The sequence below is a fragment of the Miniopterus natalensis genome, chromosome 9 (assembly GCF_054644295.1).
Source record: "Miniopterus natalensis isolate mMinNat1 chromosome 9, mMinNat1.hap1, whole genome shotgun sequence".
Taxonomy (NCBI): Eukaryota; Metazoa; Chordata; class Mammalia; order Chiroptera; family Miniopteridae; genus Miniopterus; species Miniopterus natalensis.
Genome location: NC_142089.1, coordinates 82,220,002 through 82,231,043, shown reverse-complemented (window position 1 = coordinate 82,231,043; position 11,042 = coordinate 82,220,002). Strand labels below are relative to the sequence as shown.

General features: G+C 43.9%; 1 pseudogene; it reads right to left on the bottom strand.

The window, feature by feature from the left end:
• Positions 1 to 3,337: 3,337 nt before the first annotated feature.
• LOC148092522 (COX assembly mitochondrial protein homolog pseudogene) lies at positions 3,338 to 9,023 on the bottom strand (annotated as a pseudogene).
• Between the last annotated feature and the right edge of the window lie 2,019 nt (positions 9,024 to 11,042).

The window sequence follows — 11,042 nt, the reverse complement described above, 5'->3', positions numbered from 1 at the left end:
CCCCGGGGCCGCGCTGTCCGCGCCCCACGCCCCCCGGGGCCGCGCTGTCCGCGCCCCACGCCCCCCGGGGCCGCGCTGTCCGCGCCCCACGCCCCCCGGGGCCGCGCTGTCCTGCGGGGCCGGCGGGGAGCGGGGTCTGCCCGCGCGCCTGAAGAAGGCGTTGTTCACATGCGGGGGCTGTGGATTTGGAGCCCGCGGTCTGCCTGGGCCGCGGTCCTGAGGTCGTAGCTCTGTCTCCTGTGGGCAATAAGCAGACATGTCCCCAGCCTCGGCGAACGGCGGTGACTGGGACAGGGCGCGGCCCTGGCGCCAGCGGGCCGGGGGCTCCGTCAGGGCCGTGGGCAGCCACGGTCACCACGGGGCCAGTGAGCCCGGCGTCCCCCCGGAGAGCCGACGGCGGCCCGGCCCCGAGGGCAGCGCGCGGGGTCCATCCCGCGCAACCCCCGTCTTTAGTTTCTAAGCTCGCGGTGGACTTGACCCGGGTGCCAAACGCGTCCACTGAGGCTGCGGGAAACGCTCGCCCACGGGGCGCCGCGGACACTCGGGGCAGGGATCGCCGGGGCTGGAAGGTGGCCTCCGCGAGCTTTCCCAGCAGGGCGGCGGGCGGACCTCACCGCGGGTGGGGAGCCTCCCGCGGGCCGCGGGGGCCCGGCCGCCAGTTGGCCCTGGAGCTCGCGGGGCCTGCCCGCCAGGTGGCCCTGCAGCACGCGGGGCCCGGCCGGCAGGTGGCCCTGGAGCACGCGGGGCCTGCCCGGCAGGTGGCCCTGGAGCACGCGGGGCCCGGCCGCCAGGTGGCCCTGGAGCACGCGGGGCCCGGCCGGCAGGTGGCCCTGGAGCTCGCGGGGCCCGGCCGGCAGGTGGCCCTGGAGCTCGCGGGGGGCCGGCCGCCAGGTGGCCCTGGAGCTCGCGGGGGCCCGGCCGCCAGGTGGCCCTGCAGCTCGCGCTCACGGAGAGTCCGGCGTCCAGCCGTGACATCCGCTGCCCAGGGAGCGGGCCCGTCTACCTGCCCGGCGACCAGGGCGCGGTGCGCGGCTGTCGCTCGTCTCCCCGACCCCGTGCGCCCGCCCAGCGCCGGCTCCAGCGCCCAGCTCCTCCCTGCTCCAGCCTGGGCGGCGGAAAGCGGCGGGTCCCAGAGCCACGCCGGCACCGAGCAGCCGGTCCTTGAAGCGCACGTGCTTCTGCGGTGTGGCCGCGGGCAGGCCCGGCCCACAGGTGATCACCTGACTCCTGCACCCTGTTCCGCTGCTGGGCCGGCCTCCTCCCTGGCCCCTGGCACCCGCGCTGCAGGGCAGGGCCCGCTCAGGCCCTCGGGGTGCTGTGGCAGGAACAGAAATCCCTGGGCGCGGCGGGCACTCCACCGCCTCGAGGGACACCAAGCGCCTGACAGAGAGGGACACCGAGCGCCTGACCGCACGCACATCGCCATCTTCACCTCTAGAGGGCGGTGCTGGCGGTGCCTGCTGCTCCAGGTGCCATTGTGGCTCGGGTTCGAGCACCAATGGTGAGAGGCGGGTGCAGGGGAGCCCCGACAAGGCCACCCAGGGCCCTGTGACGACCGGTCTCACCAGCACCCCACGAATTAGTAACCTAATTACTATAGAGGGGATATCACTACATACCCACAGACATTCAAAAACTAATGAGGCTTTAGAAAGTGATCCCCTGATAGTTCCAGGACCCAACTGGCACCATCTGTTATTGACTATATTCCCTGTGCTGTACTTTACATCCCCAGGACTATTTTGTAACTAACAATCTGTACCTCTCAATTCCTTCATTTTCCCCCACTCTCCCAAACCCCTCCCCCTGACAACCATCAGTCTGGTCTCCGTATCTGAGTCTGTTTCTGTGGTGCTTGTTCATTTATATTGTTCTTCAGGTTCCACGTGTAAGTGAAATTACATGGTATTTGTCTTTCTCTGGCTGACTCATTTCACTTCGCATAATACCCTCTAGGTTTATCCATGCGGTCGCAAATGGTAAGGTTTCATTCTTTTTTATGGCCGAGTAGTGTTCTGGGTTTTTTCGGGAATATACCAAGAAGCAGAATTGCTAGATCATAAGGCAGATCCGTTTCTAATTTTGGAGGGAACTTCCATACTGTTTTCCACAGTGGCTGCACCAATCTACCTTCCCACGGGCCCTGCACAAGGGTTCCCTTTCCTCCACATTCTCGCCAACACTTACCTCTATACCCTCAAATCTATTCTTTTAGTTATGTTTCTTCGCCCTCTTCCTTCCTCTCTCTCTAAAATCAATAAAAACATATTAAAAATATTAAAAAACAAAAGAACCATATGATTTCACTCATCTGTGGGATATAAGACGGAAAGCAACAAGTGAACTAACAAGAAAAACAAACAAAAACTCATAGACAGAGACAACAGCATGGTGGTTACCAGAGGGCAGGGGGTTGAGGGGTAGTGAACAGTAAAGAGGGTCAAATATACGGTGATGGAAGATGATTTGACTTTGGGTGGTAGGCACATAATGCAACATACAGATTTTGTATCATATAAATGTAGACTTGAAATCAATATAATTTTTTTAACCAATTTCATCTCAATAAATTTAATTAAAAAAATTAAAATTAAAAACATTTTGGTATTATGACTCAGCAAAATCCAGTTACTATGACCCAGCAAATCTACTTAACATGTCAGCAAAATCGCTTACCATGACCCAGCAAAAATTGCTCATCAGGACAGCAAAAATCCCTACCATGACTCAGTAAAAATCACCCAACATGACTCAGCAAATATCGCCCACCATGATTCAGTGATTTCACTCAGCCATAACTCAGCAAATATCACCCACCATGACTCAGCAAAAATCACTCACCAAGGGTGACTTGAGCACAAGCACTGTGCTACCTCAACAGTCATCTGATCATTGAGATGGCTACTAAGTCACTAATGGGCAGGGAGTATATTCAGTATGGTGATGGTGGACAAAGGGACGATTCACACCCTGGGCGGGACAGAGTGGGATGGCATGAGGTTTCATTGTGCAACTCAGAATGGTGTGCAATTTGAAGCATATGACTTGTTTTTTTCTGGAACTTAATAGCTTCTGACGGTGGTTGACCGCAGGTAACTGAAATTGTGGAAAATGGAACCACAGATAAGCGAGCACTACCGTACACAGGTTTAGTTGCTGCCACGAAGAGTAGAGAGAGGTGAGTAAGAAGACAAAGGTCTTGCTGGGGGTGCCACAGGGCTACCTGAATTTGGGGACCACGACTTTAGAGTGGCCCCAATATGCCAGCTCATGTTACTTCCACCTGCAGGCTTGCAGATGTGGTCAGCAGAGACTCGTAGCTCGGAAAGACTGAGATTCAGGTCTCATCAAGTCTCACTAGGCCAATGCCATGGAAGGGTGGAGGGTGGGAGGAGTATGCTGAGAAAAAGGGGAGTGGGAGGGGTAGTCCACACATCTTAACTGGAAAGAAAGTATGATATAAGAGTGCTAACATTTCATTTGTACAGTAGGCCAATTTCTTACAGCAGTTGTGTATCTAAGTAGCACGTAGAATCGTAACAGCTCAGATTGATGTGGTGTGTTACAATTTAAAGAGCATGTTTGCATACTTTATTTTGTCTTCCCCTAATAATGATGCCCGCTATGTCTTGTGTCTGTCACTGTTTGTGCACACAACCATTATGAAACACTTTAGAAGACTCTGTCCTTTTGCCCCTGTGCATCCTCCCTTCTCACAGAGAGTCATGTCCACAGTAGGCATTTAATAACTGAAGTACAACAGTTTTGCTGAGCGGAGATCACTTAAAAGACCTCAGAATTTTTAGGGCATGTTATTCTAATCACTCTCAACCTTGGTTTATTAATATCTACAAGGTAGGTTACCTAGCCTCACTTTTGTTTATTCATGGTGTTTCCCAGAAGGATAATATGTCTTGAAGTTCTGGTCAAATGGTAAAGAGCTCAGATTTTGTTTATCTGATAATGTCTTCATTTCTCCATCACTTTTGAAGTACAGCTTTGCCAGATATAAAATTCTCAGTTGACACTTTTTTCTTTCAGCACTTTAAATATGTCATCTTGCTATTTTTTTTACTGTTGTGGTTTCTGATGAGGTATTAGCTGTTAATCTTATTGAGGATCCCTTGTACATGATGAGTTACTTCTCTCTTGTTGCTTTAAAGATCCTCTTTGTATTTGTCTTCCAACAGTTGAATTATAATGTCTCATGATGTGAGTCTCTTTGAGGCAAAACGTACAGGAATGATTTGTGACAGTCCTTTAGGTAGCCCCCATTCAGATTAGAATAGACATATATAGTAATTTACAAAGAAGGTCTTTTTTGCTTCATTCAGAACCAAGGAAATAGTTCCACACTGGGAACATGGACTGTCACCACTTTAAAACTGCTGACTTTTTAAGACTGTTGCTGCTTTAAGACTAAGGCTTCTTCAAGACTGCACCAGCTTTAAAACTGCTGCAATACAGGGGACAGACTGGGAGAAGGTAGTGCACATTGCTCACAAAGACTTTCTACCATTCTGAAGTCCCCTCTACTGGATTCTGTGCTCACTTGGATGCTGTAAATCTTTGACAGTTCTCACAAAATTGGTTCTCACAGTTTCTGCCTGGTTGTTTTTTAAAAATATATCTTTATTGATTTCAGAGAGAGGAAAGGAGAGGGCGAGAGAGAGAAACATCAGTAATGAGAGAGTCATTGATCGGCTTCCTCCTGCATGCCCCCCACTGGATATCGAGCCTGAAACCCGGGCATGTGCCCTGACCAGGAATCGAACCATGATCTTCTGCATCATAGGTCGATGCTCAAAGACTGACCCATGCCAGCCGGACTCTGCCTGTTTTTTAAAAATGTTTTCTGATGGAAGACAAGAACCTGGTGCTCCCTATTCTGCTATTTTCCTGATATCACTACAGATACAGTTTTTATGTTTGTTTCTCTATAGGTAAAATTCTCTATTTATTTTAACCTGGGCTTCTTTCAAGATTTTCTTGTTTTTGTTTTTCTGTATTTGGATATGATATGCTTGCATTCTTGCTGTTTATCCTTCTTGAAATCCTCTGAGCTTCCTGGACATGTGGTTTGGTGTATGTCAGTAATTTTGAAAAAAAATCTGCCATTGTTACATCAGGCATTTGTTCTGATCTTTTTGTTCCTTCTTTTCCTTCTGATGTTCCAATTACATGTATGTTATATTTGTAATTGTTCCGTAGTTTTTAGATTTTTTCCAATCTTTCTCTCTGCATTTCAGTTTGGAAATTTTCTATTGACATCTCTTCAGGCTCCCTTTCCTTGGTCATGTTCAGTCTACTGATGAACCCATCAAAAGCAGTCCTTATTTCTCTTAGTGTTTTTTATTCCTAGCATTTTGATTCTTTCATATAGCCTCCATCTTCCTACTTAAATTACCATCTGTTCTTGGAAGTTGTGTACTTTTCCTATTAAAGCCTGTACCATATTAAGCATAGTTATTTTAAATTTCCTATCTGATATTTCCAAAATTGCTTCATATGGTTCTGATGCTTGCTTTACCTTCTCAAACTGTCTTTGTTCTTGCCTTTTAGCATGCCTTGTAATTTTCTGTTGATAACAGTGGACATAAGGGTTGAAGTAATAGAAATGATGTAGATCTGTCTGTAGTGTGAGGTTTATGTTAGTCTGCCTAGGAGCTGGGCAGGGTTTAATATTTGCTGAAGCTGTAGGTGCCAGAGGCTTTAGTTTCCTCTAGTTTCCTTTTCTCCCACTCTCCTCTGCTGTTGGCATTTTCCTAAGTACTCTCTCATTTAGAGCTGGTATCTTGTCAGTGTTTCCATTGTAATCCGCTGTTACTATATTGGAATCCCTTTGATGTGTGGTAATGTGTGAAGGAGGGGAAGCATCTTATAATCTTAGTAGTAAATCTTGGCCTTTTAGTTTTAAGTGGGCTGATTTTTCTTCCCCCTCCCTCCCCAGGTAGATAAGGCTCTGGTAAGGCTGTTTCCCTTGGAGAGCAAGTCTTTGATATATTGACCTCTTGGATTTCAAAATGGCTTATTTTCCCCTCTCACTGCCAAAACCATGAGGGGATTTTCATTAGTTCTTTACCTTGAGAACCTGGTGGGATTTCTGACAGTAAAAATCAGGAACGTGTGGGGGTCCCCCAAATCTGAGCCATCATTAGTTTCTCACTCTCGAGCTAATCCACACTCATCAGCCAGCAACTCATCAAAACGACGACTGACTGGTCCCACCGGAGTGTGGCTCCAGCAGTCTCTGCTCGGACACGCGGGCCTGGCTGTGGCCTCCGCCTCCCATTGCCTCTGCAGGCTCCAGGGCAGAGGTTGGCACCATGACTTCGTTCTCTTTTGGGTCTAAAGAAGTTGTTGATTTTCAGTTTGTTACCTTTTTTCTTGTTGGAATGATGGGAGTAATGGCTTCCATTCTGTTTACATGTGGAACTTAAATTGTATGTGCCAACTGAGAAAGGTTAAGAGGTAATTCAGAGGATAATATTTACAACAAAATGACTTGGTCGAAATTAAACATCATGCCTTATACAAAAGTTAACTCAAAATGAATCATACCTCTACATATAAAATATAAAGCTATAAGACTTCTAGATGACTCACCCCCCAAAAAATCCAATTAAAAATTGGCAGAGGACCTGAATAGATGCTTCTCCAAAGAGGGCATATGAATGGTCAAGAGACACATGAAAATATGTTTAATACAGCACAGGGAATATAGTCAATAGTATTGTAATAATTATGTATGGTGCCAGGCAGGTACTTGAAATATCGGCACTTTGTAAAGTATATGGTTCTCCACCCACTATGCTGTACATCTGAAACTAATACAAAATAATATCGAATGTAAACTGTAATTGAAAAATTAAAAAATAAACATTTTAAAAGAAACTTCTAGAAGAAAATAAAGGAATAAACCTCATGACTTAGCTGAGATACAGAGTTTTTAGACATGACATCAAAAGCACAACCCATAAAAGAAAAAAATGATTTGAGGAGAATCAACATCTTAACATTGAGTCTTCCAATCCAGAAAGAGGGAAAATACCCCTTTTTTTAGGTCTTCTGTCATGTCTCTTGGTAATATTTTGTAGTTCTTTTTTAATGTTCCTACATATTTTTACTATATTAGTTCCAATGTTAATGCTATTGTAAATGCTGCAGGTCTTCTATCTTTATCTTTTATTTGCTTTTTGCTAGATACAGAAATACAAATGATTTTTAATATTTATCTTGAATCCAATGACCTTAATAAAGTCACTTATTAATTTTGTTTGTTTTAGATCCTTTTGAATAGTCTACATGTGTAATATGTTATCTCTAAATAATAACAATTTTATTTATTCTGTTTTACTATTTTTATGTTTTAACTCTCTTTTCTTTCCTTACTGCATTGGCAAGAGCTTGAAGTACAATTGTGAAGAGAAGTGATGATAGTGGGCTTTCTTGTCTTGCTCCTGATTGCAAGGGAATGTGCTTAATATTTCATGATTAAGCATGATGTTATTTATAAATTGGTGTAAATATTCTTTATCCAGTTAGGAAAAACCCCTTCTATTTTTGTTTTTTCTGAGAGTTTTTATCATGAACAAGTCTTGAATTTTTATCCACCCCTTTCCAGCATCTTTTGAGTAGATCATATGATTTTTTTTCTTTCCTCGGAAATGTGGTGAATTGCTTTGATTTTTTAATGTTAAATTAACATTGCATTTATGGAATAAAACCTAGTTGGTCAGGAGGTATTATCCTGTTGATCTGCCACTAGATTCAATTTGATAATATCTAATTTAGGGCTGTTTACATCTATCTTAATGAAATATACTGGACTGTAATTTTCTTTTCTGGTGCTATTTTTGTCAAATTTGGTTACCAAGGTTGACTTGGTCTTATTAAAAATGTTTGGAAAGATTCCTCTTTTTCTATTCTCTAGAAAAGGTTATGTCTGATTTTCATGATTTCATCTTTATATGGCTGGGAAAAAGTTAGCAATGATGTCATTTGGGTGTGGACTTACCTTTGATTTTTTTTCTTTGATTTTTAATGATGTATTCAATATCTTCAACAGATGTAGGGATGTTCCAGTATTCTATTTCCTCTTGGATCAGTTTTGGCCAGTTGTATTTTTCAAGAAATTTCTCTATTTCATCTACATTGTTAAATTAATGGCATAAAAATGTTAATAATAATCTGTTATTTTTTCATCATTTTAAATTTTATATTGATGTCCCTTTGTTTTTCCATTCCTGATATTAGTGGGCTCTCTCTTTTTAAACAGGGCCATTGCTGGGGAGTTATAAATTTTAATTTTTTTGAAATAGAGGGAAAGGGAGAGAGAGAGAAACATCGATTGACTGCCTCCTGGGCACACCCCCCGACTGGGGGTCAAACTCACAACCTTTGCGTGTGCCTGTCCAGGAATCAAACCTTTTGATGCACAGGATGGTGCTTGACCACCCGAGCCGCTCCAGGCAGGGCTAGCTTTCATCTTTACAAAGGACACACTTTTGTTCTTGCTGGTTTCCTCTGTTGTATGTTTGTTTCTATTTCTAAAATGATTTATTATTTTAAATTGATTAGAATCTCACTGTATTTTTAAGTTCCTGTTCTGTTTGCAACTTCTTTTAAATTAAAAAAAATTTTATTTCAGATAAGATTAACATTTCCACAATTTAGGATAAAGCAAACACACTTCCTTGAGTCCATTAATTTAGGCCATTGTGATTTCCGTGAATGGAGTTACTGAATGTCATTTGAGCATTTGCCCACATGCTTGCGGGAAGCTTCTGCAGCCCTTTCTTGGCGGGCGCTCAGGGTTTCCGGGCTCCTTCCCTCCCCTTCGGGGATTCCACTCTTCGTTCTCCCCGAAGGCGGGGTCATCTCGGTAAGCCATCAGACATTCTTCCAACGCAGAATTTTCTTTCTTTCCGGCATTTTACTACCATAAGGATTCCAGACTCCTTGCCACGTTTGGTAAAAGCTTGAACTTGTTCAGATAATCTCTAATGAGCTTTTTCTCTCATTAGTTTAGGGACTGAAACATCTTTTTCAGCATGTCTGAGGTGCTTCTTCGACAGATGGAGCAACACCTCCCAGACAGAGGAGGGCATTGGTGTGGCCGCTCTGGGCAGGCACAGGGAGGGATTTTTGCTGCTTCTTGAGGTGGACAGTCAAATAATTGATTCTGAACTATTCTTATTTTATAATATATACATTGCAAGTCAGAAATATCCCTCTAAGAACGAATTTGTCTTCATCTCACAAAAGATACATCACATATTTATTTATTATCATTCAGCTCAGAATATTTTCTAATTGTTATTTTAATATTTTCTTGATCTGTCAGTTATTTAGAGCTGTGATGATTAATTTATGAGTATTTGGGGATTTCTAGTTGTATCTCTATTATTGATATCTGGTTTAATTTCACTGTGGCCAGAGAACATATCCTGTATAATTTTAATTCATGGAAATTTGTCAAGATTTATTTTTTTTACCTTTATTATTATTTTTGTTGTTGTTGAGAGTTACAGATGTCCCCAATTTACCCTCTTACCCTCCTCCACCCATCTCCCACCCTTCCCCAGGCCCCTTCCTGTCCATTGTGGGTGCCCATGGGCTGTTCACGCATACTTATAAGTTCTTCAGTTAATCTCTCCCTGCCTTCCCTCTGAGATCTGTTGGTCTGCTCCATGCTTCTATGTCTGTGGTCCTATCTTGTTTGTCAGTCTATTCTGTTCCTTAGATTCTGCATATTAGTGAGATCATGTGGTGCTTTTCTTTCTCTCACTGGCTTATTTCACTTAGCACAATACTCTCCAGGTCCATCCATACTGTCCCAAAGGGTAACAGATCCTTCTTCTTTATAGCTGCGTAGTATTCCACGGTGTAAATGTCCCACAGCTTTTTATCTACTCATCTACTGATGGGCACTTGGGCGGTTTCCAGATCTTAGCTATTGTAAACTGCTGCTGTGAACATAGGGGTGCATATATTCTTTCTGATTAGTGTTTCAGGATTCCTAGGATATATTCCTAGAAGTGGGATCACTGGGTCAGGTGGCAGCTCCATATTTAATTTTTGAGGAAACTCCACACTGTTTTCCATAGTGGCTGCCCCAGTCTGCATTCCCACGAGCAGAGTACCAGGGTTCCCCTTTCTCCACACCCTCGCCAGCACGTGTCTTTTGTTGATTTGTTGATGGAGCCATTCACACAGGTGTGAGGTGACACTTTTGTGGTTTCAAGGATACATCTGATAAGTGGTTAATTTCCAAAATATACAAAGAACTTGCACAACTCAACAAGAGGAAGACAAACAATCCAATTGAAAAATGAGCAGAAGACTTGAATAGACACTTCTCCAAAGAGGACATGCAGATGGCCAGGAAACACGAAAAAATGTTGAGACTTATTTTATTGCACAAGCTATTCTCTACTTCGGTAAATGTTTCACGTGCACTTAAAAGAACAGACATCCTGCACTTGTTGTATTTAGTTTTTTAATATGTCCACTGGGGCAGTTTGGTTTTTTGGGTGATTCATATATTTCTAAATCTTTACTGATTTTTTTGGTCTGCTTTTTCTATCTGTTACTGACAAAAGTTTGTTAAAATCTCAAACTATTATTGTGGATCTATCTATTTCTTATTTTTTTCTGCCAACACCTTTTTATGTTACTAGAACTGTGATAAGATCCTGTTGAACAGACCCTTTTATTCTTACACAACATTTCTTGCTTTAATTTCTCCTTTGTCTGGTATCAGAAAAGTTACACCAGTTTTTTTCTGGGTAGTATTTACAGCTGAGTTCGGGTTTGGGGTACTGAAGGGGAACAAAATGGTAAACTCATTGCAGGGTCGGTGCTGCTTTCAACTCTGCTCTTTTCCTCAGTCCACCTGCTACTATTTATTTTATTGGCTCCTGTGAAAGCTTCTCTAAGCATTTTCACTGCATCCAGAGGAAGAGACAGGGTGGACTGTGCTTATTTCATCTAATCCAGAACAATAAAAACAAACAAAATTTCATGTTCAGATGGTTTTA